The sequence below is a fragment of the Rhagoletis zephyria genome, unplaced genomic scaffold (assembly GCF_001687245.7).
Source record: "Rhagoletis zephyria isolate East Lansing unplaced genomic scaffold, Rhagoletis_zephyria_1.1 Rzeph_scaffold_00277, whole genome shotgun sequence".
NCBI classification, from domain to species: Eukaryota; Metazoa; Arthropoda; class Insecta; order Diptera; family Tephritidae; genus Rhagoletis; species Rhagoletis zephyria.
In genome coordinates this window covers 278,949-297,658 of record NW_016157361.1, presented here as the reverse complement: position 1 = coordinate 297,658, position 18,710 = coordinate 278,949, and the positions used below count along the sequence as shown (strand labels likewise).

Here is an 18,710-nt window from a genome sequence, read left to right as displayed (position 1 = left end):
AAATTATCAACCAATACATTCAAATAAAATGTCAAATAATCATATTTAAATTTTTTGTTTTGGCTATCTGGATTACTGTATACTGTGACCTATTGTTGGCGCGGGGGTCGATATATATACATATATTTTGAAAACCATACACCCCTTATTTCAACCCTTAATTTAAAGGCTTCTCTTTTTCTTCATCTACATTAAATTTACAAAAATTAAAAAAAAAACATTTATCAGTGTCATTACTTTTTGTTTAGAAACCACAAAAAGGAAAGCGGAAGGTCATAAATTTTTTTAGTATTTTCTACTTTGCCCTGATTTCAAGCCCTAGAATAAAGAATGTTTTTATTTTTCTTTTAATTGACTTAGCTCGAGCTTAAATAAAAAAACAAAATCTCTGTTCCTTCTCGTTATATTAGATTTTAAACCAAAAAATCACTTAGCCCATAGCGCGGCCCCTGGGTTAAATGCATTAGTACATTTGGTTTTTATCTGCGATTTATAGAACACATATGTATGTACATGAATATAAAAGGCCATTCTTAATTACATACATACACCCATAGCGACAAAAATACTCCCTGAGTGGAAAATACGTCAGAGCTTATCAGTTCCAGCTGAACTATGTAACTCTAAAAATACGTTATCTTCCCTCACTTTTTGATTAGTGCCTTATTTTCACAAGGTGTGATATAAATGCAAGAGTCCCCCGAAGTTAATGACAAAAGCAGTACCGTACTATATATAACACAAAATAACAAATAAAATAAAGCAACAAATTGTGTCTTGATGCATCTAAGGTATGTATGGACATACATGTGCAGCAAAACATTATTTTATTATGAACTTATTGAAGAGTTAAAACCAACGTTGCCGAATTGACGATTTCGTTGTCATTTTAACGTTTTTTAGCTCAATGACGAGTTGAAGATTTTTCCCCCGTAATGACAATGGGTCTTCACATCCATTTTGGTAGTTTTGGTAAATTGCTGGTTGACACTCGGTAATGGTATCAACTGTGAACATCCTTTTCAGTTTTCTTTTGTTACTGCCGGTTTCACGAAATCAATTTAAGTGAAAAATTATTTTTCTTCTGTCAGTTTCCATATTAAATTCAAATAAAAAAACATTTTTCTCTTAAATTGCTTTCGTAAACTGGCTATTAGTCTGCTAAACTATGTTTACTAAGAGCGGATTCGTAGCTTTTTTCCTAAAAAAAAAAATAAATTGTAACAGAAAATTTAAGGAATTCTACTTACTTATATGCGTAATGTCTTTCGGCAGCGGGCGGATTTAAAATTGAATAAATATCGAATTGCTGATTGCAGTTTACCAACTACCAGAAAAATTATCAAGCTTTACGATAATTCGGTAACCGGTACACCGATAATAAAATAACTTATACAAACAAAATACATTGGGAAAAATTAGCGAACACCGAGTACCAAGCTCGGTGTGAAGACCCCTACTTCAAAACAAGAATGATAGAATACAAGATTGCGCCGTCCTGGGCGTTGACATTTGTGTACCTCTAGTAAACAAAGAATAGAGCGAAAAGAAGAACGAGTTGAAACAGCCAAAGCAGTTCACTTTACTGCAAAAAACGTGTTTTAATTTTGCTAAATGCGAAAATATTGCATTTTTCACCTAATCTATTAGAGAACAGTGAATATTGTAGTGCACTCCATTGCTTTGCAATTGAGGCTGCTTCAGCAAACGTTTTAGTGCACTCCATTGCTTTGCAGTTAAGGCTGCTGCAGAAAACTGCAGCAGCGTCTCTGCGGGACTGATTAGTTAACTAGCTAATGGAGGCTGCGTGGAGCAGAAACGAAATCATTGTGAGGAAATGCTGTTAATATTTTGAAACATTTCAGGAACGGCTTTGCCGTGCCCTATGTACACAAAATGCAGCGATTCGTCCCAGCGCTACACTTGCATCTACGCTTCTTGCTTCTTGACGGTTGTCGCAATTTAACACACAGCACTTCATTGTTTTAGTTTTTACGCAGTCTTCAACTCAAAAATCACTCACAAATTGCAAATTAACACGATTTAAACTGATTTTTCACTTATAATTCAATTTTCTCTTTCGCTGATTTGTAAACAAAGGTTTATTTACAAGTTACCACAACTGTCAAAATCGGCAAAACCAAAGTAGCGGTACCACTGACGGCGCCACCTTTGTTCGCTGCACCGTGACTTCAAAACTGGATCAAAAACTTCAAAAAGTTCAAGCCAGTGCAGTTCAACTATTTAAAAGCAGTTGTGTTTTAAATTGTCGCTAACAATTGCAAATCCACTTTTATTAATCCATATGCACTGCGGGTTCCTGCTGCAAAGAAAAAAGATGACACCTACAGGGACACGCTGCGATGCAACGCAACTATTTCTGTGGGACAGATGTAGGGAGCTGGGGAGTGAAACGAGACATATTTTCCGTAATAAAGAGAGCGCAAATTAATACATTAGTGCGAAGAGTTTGATATGCAGGCCGAAATAAAAAACTTCCGACAGTTCCAGCACAATCAAGGTTTTAAGACCAGGGCGAACTTCTGTAAAACCAACCACGGCGACCAAGTGACCGATGTCCATTATGGATTGAGGGAAGAGCTTTCCAATAGTGGTGATAATTAATTATGGCGGCGATAAGTTGATAAGGTAATAAGAATGTGGTCAGACGAACCCATGCCCGCTGACTGGAATTTAAGTGTGCCTTGCCCTATCGTCACGAAGGGTGATCTTCTGAAACATCTTATCGATCGTATTATGTGAAAGACAGAAGCCTACCCTCAACGGTCGTATCGGGCCTTATCAATGTGGCGTTAGGTCTGGTAAACTCACCTTAGACCAGGTATTCTCCAAACGCCAAATACTGTGAGGGGAGAACAGTATGTTTGCATGTATTTAAGATCTGCTTCAGTTGAAATCTGGCAGGTATTAAGTAACAAAAATAATAATTTAAATATGAATAATTCAGTCAAAACTTTTTAGATCCTTCTTTTATTTCTATTTAGATGAGAAATTTACAAAAATTATTAGAATTAATTTCCACGCCAAAATACCCGTACTTTAGAGATGACACCCGCCGTTAATACTTGGACATCCCTTTCGTTGATCGATTGAGCCTGTTTTCGCCACATTCTGCGGAACTGCGTTATTCTTGAAGGTGTGCATTTTGTTTCTTTTTAATTTTGATTTCATATAGACCCTATAACGCTCGATCGTTTGGAGCTCTGGGCAATTCGGAGGATTGGCCTCTTTTAGTACAATGTTGATTCCATTTTGTATATAAAACTCTTGCGCTTTCTTTGCACAATGGCTCGTTGCCAAATCAGGCCAAAACAATACAGGCTGTCAGAACAACACTCCAGGTGCAACAACACGTTCAGATATATTCGGATTCCTTTTCAAAGTCCTTGCAACATCCTTCTCCACTATTTTATTTATAGTACCTGATTTTCCGCCAGATTCCGCCTTTCTCTCAATGCTGCAATTTTTCTGGATATTTGACAATACATTTTGTACCGTCGACCTTCCAATTTTCAGCAATTTTACTAACCGACATTGGGAGATGTGTGGATTTTGCATGATTTAGTCCAAAATCAATTTTCTTTGCTGAAGTTCTTTGCTCTCTACATCACTTATTTTTAAAGATACGCATATGAAAAATAACTGTAATAAAAAACAACGATAGCAAAATCGGCACACTAAATAAACGGCTGATCGAGTCGTCGATAACAAAGTTATGCTATATAGTGCTGCCAAATTTCAAATGAAGCAGATCTTATATAAAAAATATTTTTTACAATAAAAAAGTAGTGCGTAGGCACTGTGGCCAATGGTAACCAACTGTAAGCCACGCATAGTCAGCAAAAAGCTTCGGTAGCAATGTCCCGAGGATGCGTCAGACTAGGCCAAGCATACTTTGAACTGCCATTAAATTATAACTTAAAAAAGTTTTATTATATTGCAGTTGGGAAGTACATGTACAAAAATTTCCTGCATTAAATTTATTATTCCTTCATTAAATTTATTCACTTCATTGAATTTATGAGTATGAAAGTGCCGTGAATGTCAGACTAAACCGACCTGTTGAACCATTGAGAATATCGAACTCTCGTGTGTTCCGATAGGCCCAATGGATGTGATTTGCCAACATTATTTTGCGTTAAAGCTTCATTTGGAAACACCTGGGTAGAGTTGTGCAGTGGTAAATCTCAAATCACCACCTGTAGAAATACTTTAAAAGCCAGTTTCATTAAAACAATTTAATGAAAATTAATTTTTTTTTATTTGAATTTAATATGCCACCTAACAGAAAAAATCATGTTTCACTCAAATTGCTTTAGTGAAACTGGCTTTTAAGGTATTTCATCTGAAATAAGTCTGTGTATATACATACAGAGGCATTTCATGTCACCGCANATCGAACTCTCGTGTGTTCCGATAGGCCCAATGGATGTGATTTGCCAACAACAATTTAATGAAAATTAATTTTTTTTTATTTGAATTTAATATGCAACCTAACAGAAAAAATCATGTTTCACTCAAATTGCTTTAGTGAAACTGGCTTTTAAGGTATTTCATCTGAAATAAGTCTGTGTATATACATACAGAGGCATTTCATGTCACCGCAGCCACCTCTGTGCGCGACCTCTCAGGATTTGGATGAAAGTTGAAGAGATTGAAGGTTTAGGTGACATGAATATACGTGCAGCATATTTTGTCGATATGACGTAGGGGACTTTAATATAAAAATAACGTCATACATACCTTTCTTTAAACTGCTGTATCTTGGAAACCTTTTAACGAAACTTAATGATAAAAAATGTATTTTTTCCGTCTTATTTTGGGCTTTAATTGTACCTTTTTGCATTAATGTGCAACGTATAAAAAACAAAAAAAATTAAGTAAACATTTTTATTTTTACATAAAAACATTGTCTATAATGTCAACTTTAAGTACCCAAATGGGCGTTATGGGCTACTTACGCGTTTGGACTCTAGATCGTCTAACGCTCGAGCAATATGCTAAATAGACATTGAAATTTTATTAACTTATATATTTTTGAAAGAGGAAAGATGTGTAAAAAACAAAAACAATATGAATAAATGATATTAACTTTACTAAAGGTCTGAAATCATGAAAATCCTTTCAAGGAAATGGCAGAATTGAACTTTGTTGCAAGTTCACATGGGAAATCTGCTTACGACGTCATTGGAGGAAATTTTAAGAGACTAGCAGCTAGAGCAAGTCTTCGACTCCTGATGTTACAACAAATTCGTACACCCGAATCCCTCTACCAATGGGGTGCTGTATGTTTCCTATGGGATGCCTGTAAAAAATAACTACAACTATAGACTTTATTTCGACTATGACTACGTCCCAATTACTTTAATCCTAAATTAAGCTAGTTTAAAACGTTAAATAACATCCCGTTAGGGAACTTTATATCCTAATTTAACGAATCTTTAAATCAATAAATAATTTTTTCTTTTTATTTTAAATTAAAGCTTGTTGTTGGTTTTTTAACTATAATTTTATTATTCATTAGGTTTATTTTTTTACACACCTTTCCTTTTTCTTGTTTTAATAAAATGACTAACCTTATAGCTATCATTGGAGGTCTAGTATTCTTTTGCAATGAGTGTTGTTGATGTTGTTAATGTTTCGGTTTCATTGCAAAAGAATATTAGACCTCCAATGATAGCTTCAAGTTTAGTACATTTATTAAAACAAGAAAAAGAAAATGCACACCTTTCCTAAAAAAAAGACCTAATGAGTAATAAAATTATAGTTAAAAAAAACAACAACACGCTTTTATTACAATAAGAACTAAAAAGAAAAAAAATTATTTATTGATTTAAAGATTCGTTAAATAAGGATACGAAGTTCCCTAACTTGATGTTATTTAACCTTTTAAACTAGTTTAAAATAGGATTGAAGTAATTGTCACGTAGTCTTAGTCGAAATAAAGTCCACTGAAAAGTTAGTTGCAGTTATTTTTTACAGGTATCCCATTGGAAACATACAGCACCCCATTGGTAGAGGGCTTCGGGTGTACACATTTGTTGTAATATCAGGGTTTTAAGACTTGCTCTAGCTCCTCCAATCACGTCGTAAGCAGATTTTCCATGTGAACTTGCAACAAAGTTCAATTCTGCCATTTCCTTGAAAGGATTTTCATGATAAAAAAAAGGTTAATTAATGTTAGATAAAAAAATGTTAATGCTTTTATCGCAGTTTTATAGAAAAGTTGTAACATAAAAAATTTTTAACAAAATAAATAGCATACATAAAACACAGGTTTTAGTTCTCTAATTTTTAATATCGATATCTCGACCTCTATCTAAAGGTCATCTTCAGGAACTCTTAGTTGTCGGTCGACCGGGCACAACTATAAAGATGACCTCAGATTGAGGTCGAAATATCGATATTAAAAATTAAAGAACTAAAACCTGTGTTTTATGTATTCGCTGGGCCTCGAGCTTATAAAATAAAAATTACATGAGTTTACAATTTAAAGGCCGATAAACAAAAACAATCAAAATAAATAGACTTATAAACTTTTCCGGCGGCCGCTGTGGTGTAGCGGTAAGCAGTGCGCTCTTACACTCCGCATTGCCTGGGTTCAATCCCTGGTCAAAGCAACATCGCAAAAATATAGAAAAAACGGTTTTCTCTTAATAGCGCACAGTGGTACCGTAGTAGAATATTTCAAAAAAAATATTTATGTGTCATTTTGACACCATATCTTGTCGAATTACTAACAAACAGCCACTCTAACTGGGAATAGAAAAAAAATTAATTTTTTAACGCTAAAGCTCCGTATCAACCGTCAAAAGTGAAGACTTTCCATAAGTGCTTATTATTTCTAAAACTACGCATTATTTTAAGTGAACCGCGCAGGAAAGTTTTGATCAAANACCTAATGAGTAATAAAATTATAGTTAAAAAAAACAACAACACGCTTTTATTACAATAAGAACTAAAAAGAAAAAAAATTATTTATTGATTTAAAGATTCGTTAAATAAGGATACGAAGTTCCCTAACTTGATGTTATTTAACCTTTTAAACTAGTTTAAAATAGGATTGAAGTAATTGTCACGTAGTCTTAGTCGAAATAAAGTCCACTGAAAAGTTAGTTGCAGTTATTTTTTACAGGTATCCCATTGGAAACATACAGCACCCCATTGGTAGAGGGCTTCGGGTGTACACATTTGTTGTAATATCAGGGTTTTAAGACTTGCTCTAGCTCCTCCAATCACGTCGTAAGCAGATTTTCCATGTGAACTTGCAACAAAGTTCAATTCTGCCATTTCCTTGAAAGGATTTTCATGATAAAAAAAAGGTTAATTAATGTTAGATAAAAAAATGTTAATGCTTTTATCGCAGTTTTATAGAAAAGTTGTAACATAAAAAATTTTTAACAAAATAAATAGCATACATAAAACACAGGTTTTAGTTCTCTAATTTTTAATATCGATATCTCGACCTCTATCTAAAGGTCATCTTCAGGAACTCTTAGTTGTCGGTCGACCGGGCACAACTATAAAGATGACCTCAGATTGAGGTCGAAATATCGATATTAAAAATTAAAGAACTAAAACCTGTGTTTTATGTATTCGCTGGGCCTCGAGCTTATAAAATAAAAATTACATGAGTTTACAATTTAAAGGCCGATAAACAAAAACAATCAAAATAAATAGACTTATAAACTTTTCCGGCGGCCGCTGTGGTGTAGCGGTAAGCAGTGCGCTCTTACACTCCGCATTGCCTGGGTTCAATCCCTGGTCAAAGCAACATCGCAAAAATATAGAAAAAACGGTTTTCTCTTAATAGCGCACAGTGGTACCGTAGTAGAATATTTCAAAAAAAATATTTATGTGTCATTTTGACACCATATCTTGTCGAATTACTAACAAACAGCCACTCTAACTGGGAATAGAAAAAAAATTAATTTTTTAACGCTAAAGCTCCGTATCAACCGTCAAAAGTGAAGACTTTCCATAAGTGCTTATTATTTCTAAAACTACGCATTATTTTAAGTGAACCGCGCAGGAAAGTTTTGATCAAAAATATTTACTTGTCAGAACTTTTTTGATATGGAGCTGAAAGCTGATGGTATGTAGAATTTTCCAAGTATTTGATTTTTTTTNATGTGAACTTGCAACAAAGTTCAATTCTGCCATTTCCTTGAAAGGATTTTCATGATAAAAAAAAGGTTAATTAATGTTAGATAAAAAAATGTTAATGCTTTTATCGCAGTTTTATAGAAAAGTTGTAACATAAAAAATTTTTAACAAAATAAATAGCATACATAAAACACAGGTTTTAGTTCTCTAATTTTTAATATCGATATCTCGACCTCTATCTAAAGGTCATCTTCAGGAACTCTTAGTTGTCGGTCGACCGGGCACAACTATAAAGATGACCTCAGATTGAGGTCGAAATATCGATATTAAAAATTAAAGAACTAAAACCTGTGTTTTATGTATTCGCTGGGCCTCGAGCTTATAAAATAAAAATTACATGAGTTTACAATTTAAAGGCCGATAAACAAAAACAATCAAAATAAATAGACTTATAAACTTTTCCGGCGGCCGCTGTGGTGTAGCGGTAAGCAGTGCGCTCTTACACTCCGCATTGCCTGGGTTCAATCCCTGGTCAAAGCAACATCGCAAAAATATAGAAAAAACGGTTTTCTCTTAATAGCGCACAGTGGTACCGTAGTAGAATATTTCAAAAAAAATATTTATGTGTCATTTTGACACCATATCTTGTCGAATTACTAACAAACAGCCACTCTAACTGGGAATAGAAAAAAAATTAATTTTTTAACGCTAAAGCTCCGTATCAACCGTCAAAAGTGAAGACTTTCCATAAGTGCTTATTATTTCTAAAACTACGCATTATTTTAAGTGAACCGCGCAGGAAAGTTTTGATCAAAAATATTTACTTGTCAGAACTTTTTTGATATGGAGCTGAAAGCTGATGGTATGTAGAATTTTCCAAGTATTTGATTTTTTTTAAGTGTCTTAATAGTAGTTTAAATATAATTTTAAATAAGCGGCAGAAAGTATAAAAAAAATTGCCTTTTCCGATTTATCAAAGCTTTTAATTACTTTTGCACCAAATTGTACGCATGATATTAGACCAANTAGTTGTCGGTCGACCGGGCACAACTATAAAGATGACCTCAGATTGAGGTCGAAATATCGATATTAAAAATTAAAGAACTAAAACCTGTGTTTTATGTATTCGCTGGGCCTCGAGCTTATAAAATAAAAATTACATGAGTTTACAATTTAAAGGCCGATAAACAAAAACAATCAAAATAAATAGACTTATAAACTTTTCCGGCGGCCGCTGTGGTGTAGCGGTAAGCAGTGCGCTCTTACACTCCGCATNGACTGTCGCATAGTGTAATGAATGATTCCGCCCAATCAAGCACCTCTCCTGTACAATTCAACGCTGACGAAATGGTGTCACTAATTACGGAGGCTAAATTCACAAAGCACCAGTACTTGCTTGTAAAAGAGTTAATACACTCTAAATTTGTAAATGTTTTGCCCTCATATCAGAAAGTGCTAGAAGCGAAGAAACGATGTTATCCATTAGAGGAATGTGTTACAGAATGCTCTGCCGAAATTAATTTACAGTCTTTGTTAGACCACACTACTCCTCGAATTTTTTAATCCCAAAAGAGCGTGAAAGATGGTGTTGTTGATGCAAATAATGATTTTGTTCTAATTGGTAAGTGGAGTTTTGATGGCAGTACCGGGCACATGGAATATAAACAAAAATTTTCGGATTAAAAAATTGAGGACAGCAGCTTATTTGTAACATCTTATGTTCCCCTTAAATTAATTTATAAATCTAGCATGTCAGATTCAGCTATTACTGTTTGGAAGAATCCCCGGCCATCCTCTGCTATGTTTTGTAGACCAATTCGGTTCAAATTTGCCAAAAACAAAAGAACTTTCCATGCAAGAAGAAGCTTATTTTAAAGATAAAATTAATAAGTTACAACCGACTTCGTTACTTTTCTATAATCGCGAAGTAGTTGTGGAGCATTCTGTGCATCTATCAATGGTTGACGGAAAAATCTGTTCTGCTCTTAGCGATTTATCTACCAATAGATGTTACATTTGTGGAGCGACACCAAATGAGATGAACGACATTGAACGATCTATAAGAAAACCAGCAGACATCTCTAAATATGAGTTTGGCTTGTCGCCACTTCACTCGTGGATTCGGTTTTTTGAATATTTTATCCACGTTTCTTATAAAATTAATTTAAAAAATGGCAAAAAATGTTCATTGTAGCGCAAAGAAAGAAAACCGTGCAGCAGCAGTTTAGGGATCGTTTAGGTTTGGTTGTGGACAAGCCCCGAGGCGGTGGCAGCGGCACATCCAACGATGGCAATACCGCTCGAAAATTTTTCCGAAAGTCTGCTATTTCATTATTGATTTCATGATGATTGATTTCGCAATCTTGCCAATTGGTGAGCTCTCCGAAGAAGCTGCCAAATCATGCAACAAGCTAGTGAAGCAATTTCGACGTTTCAACACGACGTGTCTTCACCAATACTGACCTTTTGCACAGACTACTTCTTAATTCTGATCCTTACATATCTAGCCTTCGAAAATTACTGCGAAAAGCCAAGTCTGAGCTATCAAAAGAGGTATTAGATTTATTATGCACTTAAAACAATGTTACTTTTGTATGCATTGTTTTTATTATCTAGTAGTAATTTGACTTTACATAAATAAAAAATTAAAAAAAATCACATTTCTATGGACTTTTTCATCAAAGGGAGNAGAGGTATTAGATTTATTATGCACTTAAAACAATGTTACTTTTGTATGCATTGTTTTTATTATCTAGTAGTAATTTGACTTTACATAAATAAAAAATTAAAAAAAATCACATTTCTATGGACTTTTTCATCAAAGGGAGTTTTTCCAAAACAACGAGACAAAAAACCGCGGATTCATCGCTCACAAAACCTCTATGACCGCCTTCCTTCGAGAGCGGTACCACTGTGCAGCGGTCGCCCCTCGGCAGGAAATGGCAAACCTCCGAATGTATTTCTGCCATGAAAAACGGCTTCTCATAAAAATACAATAGCCGTTCGGAGTCGGCGTAAAACTGTAGGTCCCTTCCCTTTGTGTGACAACATCAAGGCGCACACCACAATTTGGAGGAGAAGCTCGGCCAAGCACTAACATATGTGTAAGCGCCAATCTATTATTATTATTATTATAAACTCTTCATAGTCTGGTGTAGATTTGTATCAGATTCTATAAAACTGTTGTGTTATGAGCACAATCACTATAATGGGCAGACAACTTATCAGATTTATATGTTGGAAAAAATCTAATTGAATTATAGGCAAATATATAGTCAAAATCTGTAGAGATAAAGATTTCAAAGGATATTTTACAAATGTTAGTTTCGCATTATTTCAATAGAATAGTTATTAAAATTTAGCAGTATAATGCTCAATTCGCAATTGTTCATATGTGTTATTATTTATTGCTAAAATGACATGAGAATAGTTATCAAGTCAATAAAAAAATTAAAATAAAAAGAAAAGCACTGGTCACGTTACACTTATTTATTAGGTAATTGTGCAACTAAGTCAGCTTTGTTTTCTTTTTTTCCATATGGAATCAGTATGATATCGACAATACATGTTATATATCCTTTTGGAAAGGGTACTTAATTATCAAAAAACCAGGTTTTTTTAGTTTTTCACTGGCTACGTTAGACTTAACATTTGCGGTTCATTTCATTACGACGTAATAGGAGGTCTAAACAACTTTTTTGCTGACTTGGAACGCATCCTGTTAAACTAATTTATTTTCTATCGTTCAGAATTTAATCGGCCAAACTAAATCAAGGAAAGCTTATAATTTTGTACTTTTCCTTGTTGAAGTATCGAAAACTGTTTTTAGGTTCGTGAAAAATCCTTCGACAAAAGGAGCAAAATATTAAACACAAAATGCTTGGACATGATAAGAATTAGGGTCACAAGCAGGTGCCAGATATAGTGATTACCAATAATCACTAATATGCTCAATATTTGAAAGACAAAAAAAATCATGCTGGTTTACTTTCCTGTAGAATTGGCCATATGAGCATGAGTGGTTATCTATCCTTTTGTTTTGGTATAACTTTTTTAAGTTTTCATTTACACACAATTTCGCGATGGAATCTTGTTCTTTATACAAAACTGAAGATAATGCATTTTCTAAGATAGGTGAACCACCATTTTCGACCAATCACACGTTTTTGTCGAAAAATGTAACAACTCGTGGGATTTGCTCATATACCAAAAACCTACCTTTGACTGTGACAAAATGTAAACCGGCAGAGTATGAAAATAAACTGTACAAAACAATTCTCATTTGCTCATCGATCATCATATCATTTGTGGTTTTGTACAGTTTTGTACATAGTCAGAAACAATTGTAAGATTCACTGTCATTTTCCCCAACGAGAAACGTTTGCTTTTCGTTTGTGACAATTGTACCATACGGTGATATCACAAACGTTTCAATTACGCGAAAAATATTTTTTTCTGTAAATTTTCATATCCAATTCAATTTTTATTTTTTTATTCATTGCAGCCATTCGTTTTGTGTTTAGTTATTGCATATGTGTACGTACAAAGTGAACTCAGCCGTTTTATTTTCGTATTGTACCGAACTGTTGAAGTAATAAAAGAAACGAAATAGTTACGTACAATATAGTTTATTTTCGTACCCTGGTAGACGGCGCACAGTGATATTTGATACCCATTTTGTGTAAATTGGAATCTGAAATAAAAGTAAATAAAAACAATATGGCGTTTGAATTTTGTTGAAATGTGTTGAGTATGAGAAATTTTTAACAAATTCACCAAATTTAGATATAAATATTTGGGTTTTTTAAGTTTGCATTTAAAATTCTTGAATAAAAATGCTGTTGAAATATAATATAATCATGCTGGCGTGTATCTTACATGAGATTGGTTGAAAAATTTGATTTAAAAAATCATCTTTTGAAGAATTTTCAATATAGTATGGTACAAAATCGCATTTTAAACGAAAGGTGGGACACTGCCCTGTAAAAGAAGACCCCATTTAACAAAATTGAGCATCACATTTTTACTTTTCAGACCTCTGCGTCAACTAACACTTTCACACTGATCATACCTATCTTGGACATACTTCGATAGCTGAAACATCATTTTAGCCAACTCAATAGAATAAAACCCCAAAATCGATACTTTATTTTTGGATTTATGTGCACGAATGCGCGTCGCCGCTTTCCAATTTTGTTTGGGAAAGAACAACAGATTTTACGGTTATAAAATATCTCAAAATGTAGACGTCTACCGGCAGCGCTAGTGAAAAGTTTGACAGCAAGCATTAGCTTTGTTTCTTTACATATAATTATCACTAGTTTCAGCCGGAAGGCATATCTTATCCCAAAAAAAACTAGCAGAAACTAACAGATCTCTCTCATTCTTGCCCTCTTCATTATTTTTGTATACATAAATTCTTAGAATGAAAAAATAAATCGATTAAGCGATGACTGTCTGTCCGTCCGTCTGTGCAAACGATAACTCGAGTAAAAATTAACCGCACTATTTTCAATTTTCATACGATAGACGATAAACGCTTGCAATCGTATCGTATGAAATCAGTTCTCATATTATCGTTTTCATACGGTCGACAGATGTAATGTTGTGAATGGCTGTTGTTTTTGTTCACTTTTTACTGTGAACCAGCACAAATCAGCTACGCTAACTATCGGATTTCATACGGCAACATCGATTCGTAATAGAGAATAACATAATGCATGCGTTTATCGAGCATCGTATCAATTCATAATAGGGGGCTCAGGTATCTTAACGAAACTTTGTCGGTGTACTTCTTTTGAGCGTAGGACCGATGGTATTGATGGGCAAAATCGGCCAATAACCACGCCTACCTCCCATATAACGGTCGTTTTCAGGAATACGAAAACTGCGATATTTTAGTAACTACTGCAGCTTATTCATTCAAAAGTGTATCTCGGTAGCAGTTTTATCAATTTGTACCAAATTCGGTATAATTATTGTACTTGAAACGCAAAAGCAAGAAGTTTAAAATTTTAGAAATCGGATTACGCTTTTCATATAACGGTTAAATTCAGAAATGCTGAACCACCCCTGCTTACCATGTAACGGTAGTTTCCGGAAAGGTAAAAAGAAAACTATATTTAATACTTACGCCGGGTATTCAATGTTAGGCTTCGACCGAACTTAAACTTTTTTACTTGTTGTACCATATGTTTATTTTTATATGCATATAAAGTACATTTAACTGATGAAAACATAAAATTTCTTTTAAATTCGATGTTTACATATACTTCATGGTAGTTTAATTTTAATTTTAAGCCCTTTTGCAGTTATTATAAAGCTAAATAGCACATGAATTACATAATTCACGTAGCTCTCATATTTCATCCAATACTTGGTTTAAAATGCCAAATTTCTTGCAAATACATTGGAATTTACAAAAGTAATTTCACTACTAATTCAATACTTTGTGTACTTTTCTACTACCATTTTCCCACCAAGGGGTTCCAATCTTTCCCGTTTCTCCGTCCTTCGTAAACGCAAGAGAGTATCATACCGCGGTTGTCAATAATTATCCAACCTTTTATTATAGAATAATGCTATAGAAGTAAAGAAACAAAGCTACTATCAAGAGGACCGAACAACGCATGTATATGTATACACATAAATTAAAGAAAACCAAAGCGAGTGGATATTAGAGAAAAATGGCTTACAGCCACACTCAGAAAACTTCATTAAATTAGCTCTAACGGGCACTTAACTAATGATCGTTAAATCAGTTAATTAATGTTTCCTCTCAGAGTCAAAAATTATGAAATGAAAAATTTAAGTAAGATCTTTTCGGTATTTCGGATGACTACATAATTGAAAGATCTGCTAACGAGGAGGATGGCGTTATTCTATTTATCATTAACAACACGTTTTCTAAAAACTAAACGAAAATAAAAAAATATTTTTTTAAAACAAGAAAAACTAAAAAATTTTGAAAATCAAAGTAAAAAATGAAAAAAGCTTGATTAAAAAGTTTCTAAACACTAAATAGATTAAAAAATGTTTGTTTTTTAAACAATAAAACTAAACAATTAAAAGAAAAAATGTTTATTAAAAAAATAAAAATTCCGTTGCCGAGGATTGAACTCGGATCTCTCGAATGGCACGAAAGTGCTCTGCTCACTGGACCATTGTCGCTGTTACAGCAACGTTATCGAAATTGAAATTTATTGAAAACAAACAAAAAATTTCAAAATCATTCGTTAAAAAGTTAAGTAAAGGTTTTTGTTTACTCAACTTTAATGTTCATTAAATGCCGTTAACTGATCATTAACTGACCCTGAGAGGGAATTTTTTCAAATCGTTACTGAGGGACACCCTAAGTAATCATTAAACGACTCTGAGTGCAGCTGTTAGAGGTTTAATAAATTTGTGGATTTCAGTTCCGGAAGAACTGAAATCAGCAAAGGCGAATATTTTCTATGCATTACTAACTCGATACTCTTCTTCTGCATCAAAGCAACTGTCAAAAATTTCCAGCAGTAAAAAGTTACGAATTAGCACAGCAGAAACGTAAAATTTTCTCACCGTTGTAAAAAGTTTCTCCACCATAGAACTTTTCTGTTGATTGGCACAGGCCCAAAGTAATCAAAAGTAATCAATTATTTATTTTAATTATTTTTGGTTATTGTTTAATGAAAAGTAAGCATGACTGGTTTTTGATTATTTCTAATTATAATTGATTACTAATTCCTCGGTTATAAACACTAATTGAATTAATCATTACGATTATCGAACCGATGTAATTCAAAGTTAACAGGTCTGCTTAAAATTTGGTGCCATTTGATGCAAAATGAACTATATTCCTATAAAAAATTAACAAAAAAAATTAAAGCAAAAAAAACGTATATTTTTATTGAGCTTTGTACCACGATAGTTTATTAGAAAAAATTGAAAAAGTAACAAAGACTAAGGGGTAGAAGTTATAGCAGCTATTTCGGAGATCTCCTCATCAGACTTCTTTTTTCTAGACTTCAGCAGGGATCGAACCTGCGTAATCGATGTTCATAGTCAGAACCGTTAACCACTGAGCTATGTACACCCCGTAAACTCTTGTTGCTAATTCATTTTCCTTATTCAACCAACTACTATCAAGTGCAGGTGATTTGCCTCTATTTAAATTCGACAGCGTGGTTGTTGTTGCCAGTTCTATACGTCCATTTGCTTATTTGCCTTATTGTATAGTTCCAGGCAGGCTCTTCCTAAACTATGTATTTGTCAATGTTATTGTGGCTTATTAACATTTTATTTTTATTATTTTTATTTAGCTTTGTATCACGATTGTTTATTAGGAAAAATTGAAAAAGCAACAAAGTCTAAGCGGTAGAAGTTATAGCAGCTATTTCGGAGATCTCCACATCTCTTCATCAGACTTCTTTTTTCTAGACTTCAGCAGGGATCGAACCTACGTTAACGATGTTAAAAGTTTTTTGTGTGTATATATTTACAGATAGGTAAAAGTTTCAATCTGTTTGTAAAGCGCCACTCCCCCTTTTTCAGTAGCCGCAAAATCTCTATTCCAATTTCCAGGACCCTACCACAAATACTTCCAGAGATATACGGTATGAAAAATTCGATATGTATGGGTAATGCCACGCTTCCTTAATATATCGAAAGAAGGAGCTTCTCTTTATAAAATTAGTGTAGGTAACACAGGCCAACACCGGATTTTGATGCGGCAAATGTTTCAGCTGTATGGTTTTTTGTGCTGGTTAAGAATCCGTAAGTAAGTATGAAGTTTCCATCAGCTACAGATTTTGAGAAAATCGTGGTGAAAGCGTCAAAAAATCGCGTTTTTTTTGCTATATTTGAGAAGCTCTAGAAATGAAACAAAAAGTGATAGAACCTTCCAATCAGGCTTAAATTAAAGCTAGAACTACAGACTACTAATCCTGCACCTTGCCCTGATGGTCACCTATACTCATTTACTTTTTATCGTCCAACAATAAAAAAATACTGGAAAATTATGCAATTAAAAAATAGGTGTAAAAATCAGTGTTAGCTGTTCAATAAATGACTATAGGTGACCTTAGGGTCACGGTGCAGGAATGGTATTTTCAGGGATTGAAGTCAGAAGTCCAAGCCTTAATTTAAGCCTAAGTGGAAGGTTCTATCACCTTTTGCTTAATTGCGGTAGATATTCAAACTTCCCGAAATCAGTTATTCCTGTTCAACAAATGGCTATAAGTGACCATCAAGCAAAGGTGCAGGAATTTGCAAGGATAGTATTCGAGATTTTTAGCTTTAATCAAAGCCTAAGGGTTCTACCACCCTTTGTTTCTTTGCTAGAGCTTCATAAACATTAAAAAAAAAACCGATTTCTTGACACTTTGACCTCGTTTTTATTAAAATCTGAAGCTGATGGAGACTTTATGCTTACGGATTCGTAATCAGCACACAAAAATTCGGCAAAAATAGCGTTAACATTTGCTGCATAAAATTTTTCCCCATTTTTGTTGGCCTGTGTAATAAGTATTGTTAAATAGCCAATACCCGCATGTTTGCGCCGCCTTCCAACACCTTTAGAACTGTAAAACAATGACTCGATTCGATTCTACGCATATCTATAACACGGGTATCGAATTTCAAGCAAATCGGACCATAAATAATATTTTTTGGAATAGATCGATATCTGGTCCACTTATCAGAAAAAATAACCTATGTGTTAACCCTGACAATAAGCTACCTATATGCCAAATTTCAAGCAAATCGGACCATAAATAAGACTTTGTCGAATAGATCGGTTCCTGGCCCACACTCTAAAAAGTGCATGTAAAACCACTACTGAAAAGTGTTTATTTTTCAACCAGAATCTGTTCAAGTATACGCACAAGATGTTCAAGATTTGATTCTGAACATGAGTTGTTTAAAATATACACATGAAATGTTTAAAATTACAAACATTTTGAAAGTAAAAATATATTTTTTACAAATAATAAATACTAAGTGCCACGGGCGCACGCAGAAATATATATTTTTGGGGGGAAAGGGTTTATACTTCTAAATATATATCATCAGCAAATACTGAAAATTCGCTCTTTAAAATACATTTATGAAAGTTTTATTTACAGTATGAAATAAATAAATAAACTTTTTAAAGTATCATCAATTGCATTTTATTTACATAAAATTTACAAAGAACTCAGGCATTTTTAACCGGCTTAAAAAAAGGGGAGGTTATCAATCCTTCGGAGTATTTTTACTTCTTTTATTTATTCCACCGCATAACTTTGCTCCGCGTGAACCGATTCCAATAATTCTTTTTTCACCGGAAAGATGGTACCTTAAGGGTCGTCCCGTAATTTGGTTTAGATCCGATCATTAAATCATGAAAAAAATTAACGGTTAAAGATCCACTCAACTTTCAAAAGTATTACAACATTTTACAAAAGAGTTTTAATATAAATAAATTAAATAATTTCACGAAATTTTTACACTTTTTTATTCATTTTCGTCGATTTCTAATTTCTCATTTTTTAATACTTCGAATAACGAAAATTTAACTGAACTTGTATTTTTATCATGTAGCTCATTTTGGTGGAACGAATTCG

General features: G+C 33.7%; 1 protein-coding gene across 1 annotated transcript in view; it reads left to right on the top strand.

The window, feature by feature from the left end:
- Positions 1-695: 695 nt before the first annotated feature.
- LOC108358621 (xylulose kinase) overlaps positions 696-18,710 on the top strand; it is a 221,517-nt gene continuing 203,502 nt past the window's right edge. Inside the window, exon 1 of the mRNA XM_017610056.1 lies at positions 696-791. The gene's annotated coding sequence lies outside the window, so the exon portion shown is untranslated. The remainder of the gene's footprint in view (positions 792-18,710) is intronic.